General features: G+C 48.0%; 1 protein-coding gene across 1 annotated transcript in view; it reads right to left on the bottom strand.

Moving 5' to 3' along the window:
* LOC126092443 (long-chain fatty acid transport protein 1-like) overlaps window positions 1–22504 on the bottom strand; it is a 172097-nt gene that overhangs the window by 148899 nt on the left and 694 nt on the right. The window lies entirely within an intron of this gene.

Raw genomic sequence — 22504 nt, 5'->3', positions numbered from 1 at the left:
GGTTTTCTAATGAGGGATGCCGCTTGTGACACTGGAGCGCCCGCCTGCGGTCTTTAATCGCCTCGGCGATCGCAGGCGACCACCAAGGCACAGTCCTCCGCCGAGGGGACCCGGAAGAATGGGGAATGGCAGATTCTGCAGCAGACCGAGTGAACCACCGCATCAATGGCTGCATTAGAAAGAGGCTCAATAGCGGCAATGGAGGAGAACAAGTCCCAGTCAGCCTTATTCATAGCCCATCTGCAAGGGCGCCCAGAAGAGTGACGCTATAGCAGTGACAGAAAGATCAGAAAGTGGTCACTACCACACAGGTCGTTGTGCACACTCCACTGGACAGATGGTAAGAGGCTAGGGCTGCAGATCGAAAGGTCTATGGCAGAGTACATGCCATGCACCACACTGAAATGTGTGAAAGCACCATCATTTAAAATGGAAAGGTCGAGCTGTACCAATACATGCTCAATGGCACTGCCTCTGCCTGTTGCCACTGATCCACCCCACAGAGGGTTATGGGCGTTGAAGTCGCCAAGTAACAGGAAGGGTGGCGGCAATTGGGCTATCAGCGCAGCCAGGACATGCTGCGGAACATCACCATCCGGTGGAAGATACAGGCTGCAAGCCTGTGGCACCCACACCCAAACAGCGACAGCCTCTAAAGGTGTTTGTAGAGGGACAGACTCGCTGTGAAGAGAGTGAAGGACATAGATGCAGACGCCACCAGATACCCTTTCATAAGCTGCTCGGTTCTTATAATAACCCTGATAGCCACGGAGGGCGGGGGTCCGCATTGCTGGAAACCAAGTTTCTTGAAGAGCAAATGCAAAAGAAAGGGTGAAGGCTGAGAAGTTGTTGGAGCTCAGCAAGATAGTGGAAGAAACCGCTGCAGTTCCACTGGAGGATGATGACATTGTCCATGGCTGATAAAGGCGTGAAGGGACTGAGGAGGCAAATTACGTTGCTGGGTCACCTGCTGCCACTGATCGAGTACCGAGGGACTGGCGAGATCGAGGTCCTCAGTGGACGCAAGAATCTCCACCTCAACCTCAGACGCAGAGCTTGTAGGTAGCAGTGGAGAAGGTGCCACCGCAGGTGCCTTGGTCTTAGGGGTCTTTAATTTCGCTTCCTCGCGCTGTTCCTTTGGTAGCCCTTACTGGGAGGGCTTTTTTGAGTCAGTCTCTGGGACCAAAGATGATCGCAAAGCTCGATGACCAGCGACCTGTGGCTTCTTCAGTCACTGGTGGGTGTCTGCTGTGCCGCTGGTAGGAGCCTGGGAAGGGAGTGACCCAAGGGATCCCTTCTGAGCGAGAGAGGCTGAAGAAGACTTATGCTTGCGGAAGCAACAGAGAGAGAAGTGGCCCCACTGTCAACGGGGAAAGTGTGGCCCTCTGGCTCAGAGCTGACGGTATGTGGTGCAGCTATGGGAATTGTAGCAGGAGTGAGAGTGGCGGCATAAGATGATGTCATGCATACTGGATGAAGTCGTTCAAATTTCTGCTTAGCCTCAGTGTAGGTCAGTCGATCCAGGGTCTTGTATTCCATTATTTTCCAACTTTCTGTAGAATCTTACAGTCCGGCGAGCAAGGGGGATGGTGCTCTCCGCAATACTGGGGCGAATACGTTTCGCTGTCATTCATAGCCTTTCGTTCCTCCCACGGTGTGGCCAGGGAGGGGAACGATTTGGAGTCCTATACATTAGCTTTGAAGTGAGCCCTCGAACGCTTAGAGACTGCTGGTTGCTGGCCACCAGCAAGAGAAGATGTGCCATGCTTCATTGCGTGTCATCCACCCTGATGATACCTACTCCGACCAAGGGCCCTCCCCACGGGCGCCACCCAGCCACAGCAAGGGCCATCTGGCAGGATGGTCATTGCCTGGAGTCCTGATGCCCCAGAGAGATGGGAATCTACTCCTTGGCATACGTGGGGAGTTAACGGCGCAGACATCAGTAGAGCAATGCCTGTGTTGTCAGGGCGCTACAACCAACAGGGTACATGGCAGCCCCACCACAACAGACTGGCTACCGTGCTTGATTTTAGGTGACATGTAGTCCACGATCGCCATCAGTGCAGGAAGTGGCACTGCACATCGCATGGCGGAAAGTGTATGCAGGAACATATCCATGCCCAAGAGATGGAGACTGGGCAGGACTGCAATGCAACGACGAATAAGCTGGTGAAATGTCTCGATGCAAGATGGACACAATGCACCAAGTAAGGTGCTCTTCCCCAATCGGCTCGCTCTATGGAAGAATTTTGAGAGATGGAGGTCAAACCCGACAGGGGACCATCACAGAAGGGCTGAAACGTCTGAGACTCCTTTTCGTCGCCTCTTACGACAGGCAGGAATACAGCGGGGCTATTATTACCCCTGAACCCGCAGGGGGGTCGCCGGATGTACTGCATGGCCTGATACAGGGCGAAGAGGTTTGTTGTAAATACTAAGCAGTGTTCCAGAAGCTAATACCGAAAACGTCAGTGCCAATGACGAAGGCACACCCAACACCATGGTCAGTCAGAGCCGTCAGTGTACACAAAGGCACTATCGTGAGGCTCCGTGCAGAGGTTGTGAAACTTACAGCAATAGGGCGAGGCTGGAGCAGTGCTTTAGAAGGTAAATGAAGGCCAAGGTGAACATGGACTGCAGCATGAACCCAAGGTGATGAAGGGTTCACACCCATTGAGAAAGAGGCACATAACGTGAAGTTAAGATGCTGGAGCAAGAGTCAACAGCAGACACCAGGAGGTAACAAAAGAGGGATGCGCCCTAAACTGGCGAGCAAAGGAGTCATTGAACAAGGAGGCACAGGATGGGTGACCAAGCGTGGCATATGAATGAGGAGAAAGTCACGCCGGGATGACAGCAGTAGCTTGGCAGCTTTTGCACACTGACTCAACTGCACTAGTGTAAAAGGCACCAGTGGCCAAATGCATGCCACAATGGTGTATAGTACTGAGAAGGCGTAAGAGGGATGGACATGCAGATGCATAAATGAGACACCCATAATCTAGTTGCAAACAGGCAAGGGACCTATGCAAATGGAGAAGACTGATCCAATCCACTCCACAGGAAGTACCACTGAGGACACGTAGGACAGTGAAGGACCACATACAGTGGGCAGCCAGGTTAAGGAATGTAGGAAGACCGAGAACGTTTCTGATTGAGCATGAGCCCTAGGAATTTCGTAGTTGCAATGAACAGAAGGGTAACAGGCCCAAGGTGTAAAGACGGCAGATGAAACTAATTGCGCCACCAGAAATTCATACAAATAGTTTTATCAGTGGAAAATCGAAATCCTTTGTCAATGCCCCATGAGTAAAGATGATTGAGACATCGCTGAAAACGCCGTTCAAGGTTGGTTGGTTGGTTGGTTTAAAAGAGGGGGGAAGTACCAAACTCCTAGGTCATCAGTCCCTCGTTCCGATTAAAATAATTCTACAAGGGTGGGAGTAAAATAATCGAGACATACGAAACACAGCGGGAAGCAAGGAGAAAACCACACGAATGACAGAAGCACAACAAGCAATAAAATAGACAAAATCGGACGAGAATACCACAGAGGGACGCAAAAACATGTAGAAGAGATCAAAACAAGAGAGCAGGTTACCATGGATGGCTGACCATGAGAATAAAAATGAGAAGCCAGCCACTCTGCAACACATTATAACTCCACCCTAAAAGCACTAGGGTGGAGGAAATAGAGGGACAAAGGACATGCACTAAAACATACAACAAATGATAAAACCCACCCTCAAAAATAAAACGTAAAACTAAAGCTGCTGTCGAGGCACTGTTGCCTCCCCCCCCCCCCCCCCCCCCCCGCCCCCCTGAAGGTAGGGCACTGGGAAAGTTAGAAGTCCGCTGCAGAGCGGCTAAAAGTGGGCAGTCCAGCAAGAGGTGGATGACTGTCATATGTGAGTCACAGAAGACACCAAGGTGGGTCCTCGTGACAGAGGAGGTAACCATGCATTAGCCACGCATGACCAATGTGGAGCCGGCACAGGACAAGCGACTCCTTGCAACAGGACCGCGTGGAACACTTCCACACATTAATAGTCTCCTTAATGACATGCAGTTTCTTGTGCTTACTGTTATGCCATTATGTCTCCCAAAGCCGAAAAACCCTGCGGCATAAGACAGAACGCAGGTCGATTTCGGAGATGCCAATCTCCAGAAGCGATTTCCTCGTAGCCTGTTTAGTCAGCCTGTCGCCAAGTTCGTTGCCTGGGATTCCGACGTGTCCTGGGCTCCACACAAACACCACTGAACAACAGGACCATTCCAGGGCATAGATGGACTCCTGAATGGACGCTACTAAAGGATGGCAAGGGTAGCACTGGTCGATAGCTTGTAGGCTGCTCAAGGAGTCAGTACACAGGAGGCAAGACTCGCCAGGACTTGATTGAATGTGCTCAAGAGCACGAGATATGGCCGTGCCGTCGGTGTAAACCACTTCATGATCTCAGTACATGTCGAGAATTGAGAGGAAGTGATACAGGACAGCGGCAGGGTTAACAGAGTCCTTATGGCCATGCGAAAGATCCAGAAGAATCTGCAGCCTAGGTGTACGCCATGGAGGTGTACGTGAGTGGACCTTGAGGAGAGGTGGTAACGGGAACAACTCCACTTCAGAGAGAAGGGACCAGATGCGAACCGATATCGTAAGCACTGACCTGGGCCGCCAATGCGGGAAATGAAGTGCCATGGGTGGGTAAAGGAAACGGCGATTCAGTTGCACAGGAGAACTACAAACATGTGCAATGTAACTGGTGAGCAGTTGTGCACGCCTAACCTTCAAAGGAACGACTCCACCCTCCACCAGAACACTGGTCACCAGACTCTTTCTAAAAGCTCCCGACGCTAGGTGAATGTCACAGTGGTGCAATGGGCCGAGTAAACACAATGCTGATGGCGCTGCCTAACCATACACCAGACTCCCATAGTCAAGGCAGGATTTAACAAGGGTTCCCTAGAGCTGCAGCAGTGTAGAGCTATCTGCACGCTAGTTGGTGTTGCTCAAGCAGCAGAGGGCACTGAGGTGCTGCCAGCACTTACGCTTAAGCTCACGAAGGTGAGGTAGCCAAGTCAATTGGGGGTCGAAAACTAGTCCTAAGAATTGATACGTCTCCACTACAGTGAATGGATCGTCATTAAGGTAAATTTCTGGTTCCGGACGAATGGTTCGACACTGACTGAAGTGCATGGCACACGACTTCGTGGCTGAAAACTGGAAGCCTTGGGCTACAGCCCATGACTGCGCCTTGTGGACGGCTCCCTGTAGGCGCCACAGAGCAACACGAGTACTGGAGGAGTAGTAAGAAATGCACAAGTCATCCGCATAGAGAGAAGATGAGACCGACGGCCCTACAGCTGCTGCTGCTAGACCGTTAATAGCCACACTCAATATGGAGCCCTGCAGAACACTGTTCTCTGGAATATGGGGGAAACTATGGGGGGGCACCGACTTGGCCACAGAAAGTATGGAGCAACAGGACGTTTTGGATAAAAATCGAAAGCGGGTCCCGGATACCCCACTCATACAATTTGGCAAGAGATCATGTTGCCAGGTCGTGTCGTATACTTTACGTTAAGTCAAAAAATACGCAACCAGGCGTCTGGAAAAGGCTGTCCGAATGGCAGGCTTGAGGGACACAAGTTTATCAGAGGAAGCTGCCATGACATGGACCAGTAGGCCATGTGACTCCATGACCCAACCCAACCGCCGAAACATCAAACGTTCCTGCAGCTTACATAAGCAGTAGGTGAGGCTGACAGGCCAGTAACTATCCACATAAAGCAGGTTTTGACTGGGTTGAGTACCGGAATGATGATGCTCTCCCGCCAATGCATTGGAAAGACGCTATCGCACCAGATCCGGTTGAAGATGACAAGGAGATGTCGCTTGTAGACAGACGAGAGATGTTTAATCACCTGACAGTGGATCCGATCTGGCCCAGGATCTGTGTCGGGCCAATGTGCAATGGCGCTGAGAGGCTCCCACTCTGCAAATGGGGAGTTATAGGGTTCACTGTGGCGTGTAGTCAATGTGGACGTTCTTTTCCGGCCGTCGTTTGAGGGTGCGAGAGGCTGGGGGTAGTTGTCTGATGCAGAGGCTCGAGCATAGTGCTCAGCAAAGTGCTTGGCAATTGCGTTCGCATGAGCAGATAGCAAGCCATTGATATTAATGTCAAGGACACCTGTTGGGGTCTGGTCCGCAAAAAGACGTCGATGTCCGTCCAGACTTGGGAAGGTGAGGTGTAGCACCCAATGGTCGACACTTATCTCTCCCAATACTCGTTTCCGCCATTTTATAAGCTGGCGAATGCGGGCACGGAGACACTTAAAGGCTACTAGGTGCTCTAGGGAAGGGCGCCGCTTATGTCACTGTAGAGCTCGCTGACGTTCTTTGATTGCCTCGTTGCCTTCCGGCCACCACAAATGGACTGCCTTTCGCTGGGGGCGTCCTAAAGAACCAGGGATAGCGTTTTCCGCTGCAGAAACGATCGTTGTAGTGACCTGCTCAACAACAACAACGTCGGTGGCACCATGTGGGGGAGATTCAGCGGTGACAGTAGAGGTGAAGGCTTCCCAGTCTGTTCTGTTTAAAGCCCATTTGCATAGGTGTCCACGAGCATGACGACGGGGGAGTGACAGTAAGATGGGGAAGTGGCCACTATCTCATCGGTCGTCTTGTTTTCCAGTGGATAGACGAGAGAAGGCCAGGACTGCAAACAGAGATCAATGGCCGAATATGTGCCATGTGACACACTAAAATGTGTGGAGGCACATGTATTTACGAGGCAGAGATAGAGTTGTGACAGTAAATTTGCGAACTACCTCGGCCAGAAAGCATGGCACCACCCCACAAGGGGTTATGTGCGTTAAAATCTCCCTAAAGCAGGAGAGGTTTAGGGAGTTGATAAATCAGTACAGCCAATACATTCAGGGGTACCGCAGTATCTGGAGGGAGGTATATGTTGCAGACAGTTTTTTCCTGCGTCATCCGTATCCTGACAGCCACAGCTTCAAGAGGAGTACGAAGGGGCACAGGTTCACTATATACAGAGTTTGGGACATAAACGCAAACTCCATCTGACAGTCTATTATATTCAGTACAGTTCTTGTAATAACCCCTGTAGCCGCGAAGGGCAGGGTTCCGCATTGCCGGGAACCAAGTTTCCTGGAGGGCAATGCAGAAAGCAGGTGTAAAGCTTAACAGTTGCCGTAGCTCAGTCAGGCAGTGGAAAAAACCGCCGCAATTCCACTGGAGGATGACATCATCGTGAGACTGGGAAGGGATGAAACACTCAATGAGGCAATCTAAACCTCAGGGTCACCTGCTGGCACCAGATGAGTACCTGCGCGATAGGCATCCATTGTGTCTTTGGGGCCAGCGATATCTAGTTCCTCAATGGGTGCCAAAATCTCCACCTCATCCTCAGACACGGAGCTTGTAGGTAGTGGTCGCGTGGGTGCCACCGCAGTGCCTTGGTTCTTGGGGATTTCTTTCCTTTTTAGGTTTCTCTTGCTGCTCCTTAGGTTTGTCGGCTGGGAGGGCTTTACTGATCTAGTCTCAGGAACTGAGGAGGATTGTGATGCCCTACGACCAGCTACCTGTGGTTGCTTCAGCCACTGGCAGGTGTCAGCTTTGACACTGGTAGAAACCAGCAAAGGGAGTGACCCTTCGTGGCGAGAGGAGCCGAAGAAGACTTACACTTCTCTAAGTGGGCACTGACGTCCCCAATGGTTGCTCCTGAAGTAGGTTGTGCAGAAGCAACAGGGAGGGAAGTGCCCGCGCCCCCCCCCCACCCCACCATCAAGGGGGCAGGTGGAGTCTAACAGCTCTGAGAGCCAAGTGTACATGGCGTAATGGAAGATGGTAGAACCGTTGTCATAGTGGCGGTGTAGGTTGATGTCTTTGATGTCTTATGTACAGGATGTAGCCTCTCATATTCTCTCCTAGCCTCAGTCTGGGTTAGTTGGTCCAGGGTTTTGTATTCCATAATTTTTCTTTCTTTCTGGAGTATCCTGCAGTCTAGCGAGCAAGGCGAATGGTCCTCTCCACAGGTGACACTGATGAGAGGCAGGCACATCAGCCTGTACATACAGTGGGAACACATAGGGCCGAACTTCCAGCACTTAAAGCACCACATCAGGGGAGGGATATATGGCTTTACGTCGCAGTGGTACACCATCACCTTACCTTCTCGGGTAATATGTTACCCTCGAAGGCCAAGATGAAGGCACTCATGGCAACCTAATTATCCCTCGGACCTTGGTGGACGCGCTGGACAAAATGGACACCTCGCCACTCTAAATTGGAATGCAACTCATTGTCAAGCTACGAAAGAAGGTCCCTGTGAAATATGATACCCTGGGCCATAATTAAGCTCTTATGGAGCGTGATGCAAACAGAAACAGGCGAGTAGTGCCTGTGACTGAGCAGAGGATGTTTTTTTGATCAAGTCGGACCCTTACCTCATTTTGGACAAGCCATCCACCTCCCTAAACTTGTCCTCTAAATGCTCCACAAAAAACTGAGGTTTCAATGACAAGAAAGATTCCACATCAACTTTCGTGCATACGAGGTACCAGCGTGAATAAGCTTAGCTGCCAGCTGCCATCCTTAGCCTGGTGTTCCTCCCATGGTGTGGCCGAGGGGGCGGGGGGGGGGGCGATTTGGGGTCATATTTCTTAGCATTGAAGTTAGGCCTTGACTGCTTAGAGACTGCTGGTGTTTGACCACCAGAAAGGGATGACATACTACGCTTCATAGCATGTCATCTGCTCTGATGCCACGCACTCCAACCAGGGGCCCTTTCCACAGGTGCCAACCAGCCACAGCAAAGGCCACCTGGCAGGAAGGCCATTGCTGGGAGTCTCGATGGCCCAGGGTGATGGACATCTACTCCTTGGCATATGTGGGGAGTTAACGATGCAGGCATCAGCAGAGGGTTCCTGTGTGATCAGGCAGCTACAACCAACAGGGGTACTTGGTGACCCCACCACAATGGACTGGCTACTGTGCTGGATATCAGGCGCAAGTGAGCTAAGAAGACCATTATCATTGACAGCACAGAAAGTGATGCTGCACAGAGGATGGAGGAAAACGCACCCAGGAGGGCGACCTCGCCCTGCAGCTGGAGAATGAGCAGAAGTGCAGACCCATGTCAACGAAGGATGCAAGAGGTTTCAGCGCATCATAGGCACTATGCACTATGTAAGGAACCCTTCCCCGACTGGCTCGTTCATCCGGAAAATTTTGAAAAAATAATGTCAAACCCCACAGGGGACCATCACATATAGGCCAAAACGTGTGAGACTCCTTTAAGTCGCCTCTTACGACAGGCAGGAATAAAAAAGAGGGAGGGGGGAAGGGACCAAACTGTGATGTCATCGGTTCCTTGTTCCCGGTAACATAATTACAGCACAATAACAGGAGAATGGAAGAACCAGAAGAATGACAGAAGGACAATCAACACTACTATGGACAAAATAGGAAAAGAAAACCACAGAGAGAAGCAAGAAACAGGTAGAAGGGATAAAAACAGAGCAGATGACCATGGCTGGCCGGCCATGAGAATAAAAAGGCAAAGCCAGCCACTCTACGACACATTAAAACATTCGTCCTAAAAGCATTAGAGTGGAGAACACAATGGGACAAAGGACATGCGCTAAAACTTATAGGGAAACCCATCGTCACATATAAAACGTAAAACTAAATTAGCCGATGAGGCGTTCTAAGCTAAAATTAATGGCAACAAGTCTGGCAACTGAACAGTCCATCGCAGGGCAGCCAAAGATGGACAGCTCACCCAGATATGGGCCACTGTCAGCTGTGCGCCGCACTGACACTGAGGTGGGTCATTGCGGCACAGGAGGCAGCCGTGAGCTACCCAAGTGTGGCCAATGCGGAGCCGACAGAGAACCACAAAGTCCCTGCAAGAGGTCCACCATACATTCGTAGTCTCCTTAATGGCACACTGTTCGTTGTGCATGCAGAGGTTATGCCATTTCGTATTCCAGAGCTGCAAAACCTTGCGGCATAGTACTGAATATCTCCATAAGCAGTTTCCGCGTAGCCTGTTTGGCCAACCCGTCGGCAAGATCATTGCCTGGAATTCCGACGTGACCTGTGGTCCAGACAAACACCACTGAACGACTGAATCATTCCAGGGCATAGATGGACTCCTGGAAAGTCGCTACCAAAGGATGATGAGGGTAGCACTGCTCGATAGCTTGTAGGCTGTTCAAGTAACGACTCCCCAGGGCATGAGTGGATGTGCTCAAGAGCACGAGAGCTCAAGAGCACGAGATATAGCCACCAGCTCGGCCACGAAAACATTGCAGCTATTGGGAAAGGAATGCTGTTCAATATATCCTTGGTACATGTCAAGAATCGAGAGTAAGGGGCAGCTTTTTTTTTGAGGGGGGGGGGTTTAAGGGCGCTCAACTACTGAGGTCATTAGCGCCCAGTCACAATTGTTAGAGCACATAGAAAGTTCTTACAAAGAGGCAAATAAAATAAGTGAAAGAGATGTCTTTGGACAATCCAGTCAAAGTAATGAAACGAAGAACACGAGAAGCTGCTCGAGCGTCATCCGCTAAAATATCCTGTAAAGTAGATGGCAGAGACAGGACAACACGAGATTGACTAAAACGGGGACACAACAATAAAACATGGCGCACTGTTAATGCATGACCACAAGGGCACTGCAGGGCTGGGTCACTGGAGAGCAGGAAGCGGTGGCTAAACCGGCAATGCCCAATCCGCAACCTGGTCAGAAGGACCTCTTCTCGCCGAGATGGTCGGGAGGAGGTTGTCCAAGCAGTTGAGAACGGTTTTACTGCCCGAGCTTGTTTCCTTGAAGTGAAGACCAAGTATCCCACCACAAGGACACAAGACTCTTACAAACAACCCCACTAACGTCAGATGACGGGACACAATGGGAGGCTGGCCGAGGCAGGAGGTCTGCAGCCTTGGCTGCAGCATCAGCAGCCTCATTACCAGGCACTCCTACATGGCCGGGAACCCACAGAAAGCTGACAGGAGAGCCACCCACAGCGAAAGAATGGAGGGATGGACCGGACCGGACCGGACTGGATATGGAGCTCCAAGGCTCTGAAGAGCACTGAGTGAATCAGAGCAGAGTACATACGATGAATGGCGGTGGCGGCGGGCATACTGAACGGTCTGATGGAGAGCAAAAAGCTCGGCCGTAAAGCTGGAACATTGGTGGAGGAGCCGGTATTTAAAGGTGACGGCCCCAACGACAAAGGCACAGCCGACACCATCGTCAGTTTTGGTGCCATCAGTGTAAATAAAGGTGTGACTGGCAAGTCGCGCACGAAGTTCGACAAACCATGAGCAATACACTGCAGCCGGAGTACCCTCCTTCGGGAGCGAGCTGAGGTCGAGATAAACATGAACCGGAGCCTGGAGCCAAGGTGGTAGGGAGGGCAAAATCCAATTGTCGAAGCAGGCGACGAAAGCGGACTCCAGGGGGCAGCAGGGCAGACACATACAACCCATACTGATGGTCGAGAGAATCGGCGAAGAAGGACTGATAAGAGGGGTGGTCGGGCATTGACAACAGCCGGCAGGCATACCGACAAAGCAGTACGTCGCGCCGGTAGGTCAATGGTAAGGGGCAGTGGAGAGCCACAGGGTTAACTGAGTCCTTAGGGCCGTGTGAAAGCTCCAGGCGAAGCTGCAACCTAGGTTTACACCATGGAGGTGTATATGAATGGACATGAAGTACATGTGGTAAAGGGAAGGACTCCAGATCGAAAAGAAGGGGTCGGACACTAACTGCAACTGGAAGCCCTGACCTGGGCCGCTGATGCGCGAGATGAAACGCTGTGGGTAGGGAAAAGAGACGGTGATTTGGATGTTCAGGAGAACTACGAACGTGTGCAACATAACTGGTAAGCAGCTGTGCCCGCCTAACCTGCAATGGAGGGACTCCAGCCTCCACAAGGACGCTGCTCACCAGACTCGTCCCAAAAGATCCCGTCACTAGTCGAACGGCACAGTGGTGAAATGGGTTGAGTAAACGCAATGCTGAGGGCGCCGCTGAACCGTAAAAGTGACTCCCATTGTCAAGGCGGGATTGAACAAGGGCTCTGTATAGCTGCAGCAGCTTAGAGCGATCTGCACCCCAGTTGGTGTTGCTCAGGCAGTGGAGGGCATTGAGGTGCTGCCAGCACTTACGCTTAAGCTCACGAAGGTGAGGAAACCAAGTCACTCACTCAGGTGTAGAAAACCAATCCTAAAAATCAGTTTGTCTCCACTACAGAGAGTGGATCGTCATTAAGGTAATGTTTTGGTTCTGGATGAACGGTACGACGCCGACAGAAGTGCATAACACACGACTTTGCGGCCGAAAACCGGAAACCGTGGGCTAGAGCCCATGACTGAGCCTTGTGGATGGCTCGCTATAGGCGCTACTCAGTAACTCCAGTAGTGTTGGAGCAGTACGAAATGCAAAAGTCATCTTCATACAGAGGAAGTGAGACGGACGGCTCTAAAGCTGCTGCTAGACCATTATTGGCCACTAAAAGTAGACACACACTCAATAGAGAGCCATACGGGACCCATTTTTCCTGGATATGGAAGGGGGGGGGGGGACTATGGGAGCCACCAACTTGGAAAAGGAAAGTACAAAGCGACAGGAAATTCTGGATAAAATCGGGAGCAGGCCCCATAGACCCCAAGGATATGATGTTGCCAGGTGGTGTCATACGCTTTTTGTAAGTAAAAAAAGACAGCCACCAGTTGTTGGGGTCTGGAAAAGGTTGTTCGGATGGCAGCGTCAAGGGACACAAGATTATCAGTGGTAGAGGGACCTTGGCAGAAGCCGTCCTGACATGGACGCCACATGACTCCAGGTACCAACTCAAATGCCGACACACCATATGTTCCAACAGCGCACAAAAATCGTTGGTGAGGCTGAAGGGTCGATAGCTATCCACATCAAGTGGGTTTCTACAGAGTGAGCACCGAAATGATGGTGCTCTCCCGCCATTGCGGTGGAAAGACGGCATCACACCAGGTCTGGTTGAAGATGAGGAGATGTCACTTGTTGTCACATAAGAGAGTTTAATCATCTGACTGGGCCAGGAGCTGTGTCTGGGCGATGTGCAAGGGCATTGAGCAGCTCCCACTCTGTAAATGGGGCGTTATAGGATTCACTGTGGTAGTAAACGAGAGGACTTTCTCTTCCAGCCGCCGTTTGAGAGTGTGAAAGGCTGGCGATTAATTCTCCGACGCAGACGCTCGAGCATAGTGCTTGGCAATCTTGTTTGCGTCGGTAGATAACACGCCATTTATGGTAACACCAGGAACACCTGTTGGGGTCTGGTACCCAAAAATCCGTTTGATCTTTGCCCAAACTTGGGAAGTTTACGTATGGCACCCAATGGTCGAGACAAATCTCTCCCAACACTCCTGCTTCCGTCGTTTTATAAGTTGGCGAACGTGGGCACAGAGTCGTTTAAAGCCTATGAGGTGCTCCAGAGAAGGGTGCCACTTACGCAGCTGTAGAGCTCGTCAAGGCTCATTAATTGCTTCAGCGACTTCTAGCGACCACCAAGGGACTACCTTTCGCTGGGGGCACCCTAAACAGCGAGGGATCCTGTTTTCTGCCACAGAAATGGTTGTTGTAGTCACCTGCTCAACCATCACTTCGATGTTACCATGTGGGGGAGATTCAACGTTGACAGCAGAGATGAAGGTTTCCCAGTCTGCCTTGTCCAAAGGCCATCTGGGCAGGCGTCTGTGGGGCTGACACTGGGGCAGTAATAGAAAGATGGGAAATTGTCACTACCACACAGGTCGTCATGTGCTCTCCAGTGGATAGATGGGAGAAGTCCTGGGCTGCAAATTGATAAATCAAAGACCGAGTAGCTACCATTAGCCACACTTAAACGTGTGGCAGCCCCAGTTTTTAAGAGGCAGAGGTCAAACAGAGACTGTAAAGTTTCGACATCTCTGCCTCGGCCAGTGCTTGTCACCCCACAAGGGGTTATGGGTGGTACAATCTTGCAAAAGTATGAAAGGTTTAGGGAGTTGATCAACCATTTCAGTTAATACATTCAAGGATACTGCACCATCTGGAGGAAGATATACATTGCAGACAATTATCTCCTGCGTTGTCCTTATTCTGACCACCACAGCTTCAAGAGGGGTTTGAAGGGGCACAGGTTCACTACAGACTGAGTTTAGGACATTAACGCAAATTCCACCTGCCACTCGATTATAGTCGCTATGGTTCCTGTGGTATCCCTTATAGCCATGGAGGGCCGGGGTCTGCATTGCTGGGAACCAGGTTTTCTGGAGGGTAATGCAGAAACCAGGTGTAAAACTTAACAGTTGCCATAGCCCAGCCAGATGATGGAAAAAACCATCGAAATTCCACTGGAGGATGAAGTCATTGCGAGACTGGGAAGGCATGGAACATTCAATGAGGCTGTTTATGCCTCAGGGTCACCTTTTGCCACCAACTTTTTGCCTGAGCAATCTATATCCATTGTGTCTGAGGGTCCGGCAAGATCTAGGTCCTCAGTAGGCGCCAGAATCTCCACCTCATCCGCAGACGCAGAGCTTAAGGTGAGGGTGCTACCGCAATTCCCTTTGTCTTGGGGATCTTCTTTTTGGATTTCTATCGTTGCTCCTTGGGTTTTCTTGGCTGGGAGGACTTCACTGATTCAGTCTCCAGAACTGAGGATGAGTATGAAGCCCTATGACCATCTGCTTTTGGGCTCTTCAGCCACTGGTGGGTGTCATCTTTCCCACTAACAGAAACCTGGGAAGGGAGTGACCCAAGGGACCCCTCCATAATGAGAGGATCCAAAGGAGACTTACGCTTCTCTGACTCAGAAGTGGGGACTGATATCCCTGATGGTTGGGGGGCGGGGGTTGCTCCCGAAGTAGGTGGTGAGGGAGGGGAGGGGAGCAACAGGGAGGGAAGTACCCTCCACCATCAAGGGGGCAGGTGTTGTCTTCTAGTTCTGAGAGCCAACTGCCACTCATGGAACTGATAGGGCTACAACTGTTGTAGTGGCGGCATAATAGGAGTCATAGCCACAGGATGTAAGTGCTCATATTTCGTCTTAGCCTCAGTGGGGGTCAGTCGGTCCAGGGTCTTATACTCTATGATTTTCCTCTCTTTCTGTAAAATTATGCAGTCTGGCAACCGAGGTGAATGATGCTCTCCACAGTTGACACAGATGGGAGGCAGGGCACGTGGAGTATTGGGATGTGATGTACGTCCACAATCTCGACATGTGGTGCTGGGAGTACAGCAGGAAGACATATGGCCGGACTTCCAGCACTTAAAGCACCGCATCGGGGCCGGGATATATGGCTAGATGTCACAGCGGTAGAACATCATCTTGACCTTCGCAGGAAATGTGTCACCTTTGAAGGCCAATATGAAGGCACTGGTGGCAACCTGATTATCCCTCGGACCGCGATGGACGTGCCGGACATAATGAACACCTCACCACTCTAAATTGGCGTACAGCTCGTCGTCAAACTGCAAAAGAACGTCCCTGTGGAATGTTATACCCTGGACATTCTTTAAGCTCTTATGGGGCGTGATGATAACAGAAACGTGCCCCCACTTGTCACAAGTGAGTAATGCCCGTGACTGGATAGAGGATGCTGTTTTTATCAAGACTGATCCAGATCTCATTTTGGACAAGCCCTCCATCTCCCTGAACTGAGGCTTCATGGCCATGAAAGATTCCCCATCAACTCTAATACATACGAGGTACCGCATTTTGAAGAAACACCGGGTCGAAACTGTGTTTTGTCCTCCGAATAAAACTCGTGCACTGGTGGGGAGCGCCAAAGATGACCTCGGTTTGAGGAAGGCCGGCGTGTACCAGATTCCGTGTCAATGTGGCAAGTCGTATATTGGTCAGACGATGCGTACCGTCGAGGATCGATGCCGTGAAGACTAGAGGCACACTCGACTGATGTATCCGAGCAAGTCGGATGTCTCTCAACATTGTTTGTCGGAAAATCACGCAATGGAGTATGAACGCACGAGGATTCTGGTACAGACGTCGAGATACTGGGACAGCGTTGTTAGAGGGGCCATCGAAATTCGCACCAATGACGACCTCATAAACCGTGACAAGCAAGGCTTGGGAACCAGCGATTGGGTTAATCAAGAGTAAATCGAACAAACCTATAGTTGTGACGACCACGGCGGACAGAGCCATCACTCCGACGTCATCTCAGACGCCGTCGCAATCTGTTCCACCGCGCGACCGTGGCGCGGGGCGCGGACAGCGGAGGGAGCGCGCCGCGGGCGGAGGGTATTTAAATCGGCCGCCGCCGCGACCGAACCCAGTTCCCTGTGATCTCCGTGCCGGCATGTTCACAGGAGCTCAGTCCGTCAGTTCACCTGATGATGGCGACATGTATGATCGCCGAAATATTGTGCCCTTTGGACCCTGTGGACCGGCAGTACACCCGTGGATATTTTGATTATCAAATACGCAGGGAGAAACTAAAGAATCACGTGATTTAATTAGTTTAATTATGTGAGCCTCCAACGAGTTTTATTTCATTGACAATTCTAGAAGGGCCGACTTCGTTGTTAGCCCAGTCATTTGTTTCGATAATTGTTACAAGGACGTAGCTCGAGACTGAGCTTTCGCTAAAATTTGTTATCTAATGTCTTCATACCAAGGTCAGTCAGAAGTGGGTCATAACAAGAGTGCCCGAAAGTGAAGTGCGTTTACTCTGAGGTACTTTAGATACAACAGATATCTAAAAGGACAGTAAACATACGTACGACAAAGATGCATGGCGTCCGAGCTTTTGCAATGCAGTATACGAAACTTCGCTGTCCTCGACATGAACACACTCGAAAACGACTTGATTGATTCGTAAAAGGCGGTATGTTTAAAGCCACTAGCAACGGGAGAATTTGATTTCAATCAAAAAGGTTTACATGTAAGCATGGCAGTGTTTTCGTTAAAAATCGAAAGCCAGATTGAATGATTAAAGATGCGTCCGCACGATGCCTTTTTGCACATGCGCATAAAGTTCTAATGGCGCAATTACGAAAGCACTTTTGTGCTTGCGTATTTTCCTGGAAATGGAGGAGATGCGCAAAGCGCATTGCTACCCGCCATCGGTGGGAATCTTTGCGCTTTTTAGCAGACAATGGGCAGCTGCAATCCTTGGTTTTCATTGTGTACTACGTTGAGGCTAAGCTGCAATGTGATTTATGTGCAGTCCTGTCTGTTGACTCCAAAGGAAGCACGATTAAGTTTGTAGCTGATTATAGACAAAGAAAAAAGTCGTGTGTAATGCCGCTTCTGAACATTATTTGAATAAAAATTCGAGAAGTGTTGCCCTGAGCGTCACGTATTACATAACAAGTCTCCGATCATTAATCTGTGAACAATGAGATACCGTAAGTTTAGAAGCAGGAAAACTGAGAAGAGTCATCCAAAAATTTTTGGAAAGAATATATGAAAACTGTGGACGAGTATTTATGCTATGATGACTTAAAAGCCCAATAACTGAGGAGCCTGACATCACAGCAAAAGAAGTGATGCGGTATGTATAGATCAACAAACTACTAAAAATAGAAATGAAGTCCACTGATGATGCAAGAAATACGAAACTGAAAACCACAACTTAAGCTCTAGTGGATCCTGGCGTCTATGAAATTTCCAAATTTGCCGAGCCCATGGATGTTAATTTACATATCGTATTTCATGATTCAATACAAATGACGCATTGAACGTAAATTAACCCTCACATAACGAATAACGTCTAAGAACCTCCCTTAAGTATTTCTCTGTTTCAAGAATAATATTTGTGTTCCGTTCATCTGGTATGCAAGGGAACTGCATGGATATGGAACGAGTCATGTGATAACAGTACTTACACATGTTAATAGATACAAATTGTAATATTGTACAGTAACAAAATACGATAATAGTTACAACTTAGGCACTTCCTACGGTGAAATAGAGGTATGAAATAGTCAAATAATAGATTGGAGTTACCACACATTAGAAGTTACAAATTTAATGGAAATAAAATGCTTTGTTTTGAAATGATGAATAAATAATTCAAACAGTATTCAATTACCAGTCACTAGCTAACAAAATTATATTGTCAGCCTTATGCTGCAGTTTCCCAAAGCGAAAATCTAAAATCTTGTCGTGGTCTCCTTCTGAAATTTGCAAACAAAACGTTGTCATTACTCTGTATTTCTTATACCTCTGTTGTTTATACACTTATTTACCTACAGTCGCATTTGTGTATTCTTTTTTTTGTCGCCTTTTCATCACAACACAGGCAAAGGAGGAGATTCATAGCAGACTGCTTGCGCAATAAGACAACGCGTGGATACGAAAACGCCCATCCGTAAATCCGCTCTTTCCACAAATTTCTGTACATGCCCTTTATGCCCTGCGTCTGCGATTGCGCACGACGGACGAGCCATCATATGGAGATATCTTCAGGCATCATAACGAACACTTACTTCGTGAACTTGTTCAAAGCACTCACTGTGTGAGTCTCATACAGATTGAGCATTTAGACACAGAAAATGGAGAACTAAAGAAGGAACTAGAACAACTCGCAATGTCCCGCGCAGCAATAGCCAGTTTGGAACCTAATAAAAAGCAATTAGCTTCAGGAAATGCAGCAAGCGAGCATAAATATGTTCTACGGAAACAAATAGCACAGGCATCGTCGTAAACTGAAACGCAAGCTGGCTGCAATAAGGTTATAGGAAGTACGGTACTCGAGATAGTAATTACGTACAAAAGTAAAAGGTCGTACGATTCCGTACAAATATATTTTATTGTCCTACATGATAAAAAGCGTGCTGTCACCTAGGTCCAGAGATGTTAGCTGAGTTAAGCTACCGCAGGGCAGCGATATTGTGCCGGGCGACTCCACGGAGTTACGTTCCCACAATGATTAAGAACGAAGTTTGAACTCCATAAAAAGGACGCGCGCTATTGTTCTTTTTGTCCGAAATATATCATCAGACGAAGAGCTCTACAAGATGAACTTTAGTAACAACGCCGCCCAGAAAGATTTCAAAGAACAGGCGAAGATCAAGCTTAATACTTGTCCACGAAACAAAGGGTACTGCCATTCAGAAGTCAGTATTCGCATCAGAAACGCCCTACTCATCGAGCAGAAAGAGAGTATTTTCCAATTACATCAAATCAAGGCCTTTCTGGTAGTTTGTAGGAGTTCACCCTATTTGATCTTGAGCAAATCGCAAGAATAGGCAATGCTCAGAAAATGACATGCATAGATGAGCCGAGGAGGGCCGTGAAAAGAAAGATTGCGAAAAAAAAATAATAAGAGGACTATAGTCGAGACAACTCGCAGCACTGTGGCCAAATTTCATTTGTGAAGCGCGAACAGCTGCAGGCGTAAACAATAGCCGCCTACAGTCCTGACAACACAGAGGCGTTGCCATAGAGACGCTTACAAAATGGCGTTACGTGACTGGTTGACGCAGGCGCGCGAAGATGCCGCACGTAGCCCAATGCAACTGTCAGAGATCAACTTACGCCGACTCACCTAAGTGCATACCTTACTTGTTAGGCTTCAGTATACGCCACACAGTCCGCATTCGCACAGGGAATATACAAACGTAACAAGCCACACATACAATTTTTTTCATGCATATGAGCTGCACTATGTTGCCGTTAGATGTGCATGTCTGCATCGAAAGTACACTTGAGTGTGTCGTAATTTTTGTGATCATGCATTTGCTAATGTGGGACCCACTCTCGTTTGCAACACAAAGCGGGGTGACACAGTAGTAAGACACTGGACTCCTATTCAGGAGAATGGCGGTTCAAATCCTTATTCGCCCATCCAAATTAAGGTTTTCGTGGTTTCCTTAAGACGACTAACGCAGCTGCTGGAGCGGTTCCTTTGAAGATGACACATTTGATTTCCTACCTCCATCTGATTTTGTTATCTGCCTCTGGTAATCTCATCGTGGATCGGACGATAAAACTTAATGATCCTTGCTTCGTTGACGTCAGATAACTGCAGTAACTCCATATTGCCTAGATACAAAAGGAGAGATGGTGTGGGTCCACATCATCCCCAGAAAAAAAAATTCTGATATTTGTAAAAATAAGTGTAGTTAAGTTTGAGTTTAGATATTAAATAAACTAGGAACATAGAAACTGAATGTAGAAGGGATTTCCTAGATTGAGGAACTGCTGGGTGAATTTCTGAATAGTCGTTGTCTTTGTGTCTTGCTGTCTGTGTCTTAGTCGTCTACTGTACCTTTAAATAGTATTTGTTTGAAACTCTAATTTGGGATTTCAGTTCAGTTACCTGTTTCTACTACTGCCTCAGCAGCCTATTTGGTTACATAGACCTCAGCGTCATTACCAGTGATTCCACTATATGATAACACCCAATCATCGATACCAGCTCTTCAGCGATCCTATATACAAAATTGTTTGGAAGAAGACAGACGATGAGTGCACAATCTACAAAAATCTTTTAGCGCAGATTACAGCATGGGTCGAGTGCCTGTAATAGTATATAGGTGTTGCTCTGTACGACAGACTATTGTGCCACATAGTATACTTTTGCATATTGGCAACATACGTACAATGCTATTAGACATGATCACTACAACAGAGGCTTGCACAAAACAAAGACAAAGAAGAAAACATGCAATTACATGGCGGTAGCAGCTCAACCTGCTTTAACAATTAATTCTTAACTAAATGCCATCATTACTTTTTCAAGATGTATCAGAACTGTTAAGTAGGAGGTAATCACCATCAGCAGTATGATTACAAAGGTTTGTTGGGTACATCATCTGAGAGATCTAATCGAAGATTAGATTACTAAATGACCTAGCAGATTTGGTTTCTTATAAGGAGCAAAACCATCAAACAAGATGACCTGAGTAAGAAACAGACACAATGACTACACCAGCTGAGCAGTATACATCACAAGAACAGATTTAACTGAGTGATAATGTGGATTACAAGAGAGATCGAAAATGGATTTTGTCATTGCAATATATATCTTAAATTTCGCCAGAAATAAACATATGAATATGATCATTATTTACCCATCAGTATCTACAATAATTCATCATGTTAAGTGTTGACTTAAATGATGATATGCAATTCTCCTTAATATTTTTATCTGGTGATCCGAAGAAGGGTCACACCAATCACTCTTAGGAGACACGGTAGTAAAATCTTAGTTTATTCTTAGGTTGAAGTGACCTCATTACCACAGTAAGTTTCTTAAACTTTTGTTAACAGCAGTCGATCTGTACGATGTCTCGGTTTTTCCTCAACATATCCATCATCAACAGTTCTTGAAAGTATGTTACGATTCTGTCTTACTAGACAAGTACTATGATTGTGTCAGATACTGCATCTGTATTAGTCCCAGATTATGAATATTTTTGTAACAAAGACGTTCACGGTAAAATAATTTTCATGTAAATAAACTATTTTAATCCATTTGAAAATATTAATTAATGTAGAGCCAACGTCCTTGCTGCAGTGGTAGTATCGGTTCCCGTCAGATCACCGAAGTTAAGCGCTGTCGGGCTGGGCTAGCACTTGGATGGGCGACCATCCGGTCTGCTGAGCGCTGTTGGCCAGTGGGGTGCACTCAGCCCTTGTGAGGCAAACTGAGGAGCTATTTGACTGAGAAATATCGGCTCCAGTCTCGGAAACTGACATACGGCCGGGAGAGCGTTGTGCTGACCACATGCCCCTCCATATCTGCATCCTTTGACGCCTGTGGGCTGAAGATGACACGGCGGCCAGTCGGTACCTTTGGGCCTTCATGGCCTGTGCGGGAGGAGTTTAGTTTTAATTAATGTAGAGCGCAGTTACAGCTTTTATGTAAAAGATGGAGCTCCAACTATATATTCCAGAACTTCTTCTAAACATAGTTGTAATTTATGGAGGTACCTCACGTCTACGCGACTACTTTAAAGGCAGTTTGTTTTTTGCCATACGCGTTTCGCATCTTTTGTTTACGAAAGATCTTCAGTGACCTGTAATATAACTTTCATTTTATACATGTAATAAATGTATTATGTAGTAGTTACAATATGTTTCTACGTTACATTTTGTTATGTTTTTCCTTCTGTTTTTCAGATTAGAAAACTTTTGTTGCGCAAATTTTATATGCTGAAAAACAAGAGAAAATATGGCAAAATGCAACATATTGCAACTATCAGATATTACATTTATTATATTGTAAAAAGAGACATGTATTACGAGCTAGTGAAGGTGTTTCATAAATAAAAGACGCGAAAAGCGTACAGCAAAAAATAAACTGCCTTTCATTTAGTTGCATGCACGGAAAATGCCTCCATGAATTTCGAAGCAACGACGGAAAACCGGAAAAAAATGACGATAGTCACAATTTTGTAGTACTGTTTACTTACGACTATGCAAGAGCCACTTCAGAACTCACTGCTCTTACGAATTTTATCTTCAT

This window comes from Schistocerca cancellata, chromosome 7 (genome assembly GCF_023864275.1).
Source record: "Schistocerca cancellata isolate TAMUIC-IGC-003103 chromosome 7, iqSchCanc2.1, whole genome shotgun sequence".
Taxonomy (NCBI): Eukaryota; Metazoa; Arthropoda; class Insecta; order Orthoptera; family Acrididae; genus Schistocerca; species Schistocerca cancellata.
This window is presented reverse-complemented; position numbering and strand designations above follow the sequence as displayed.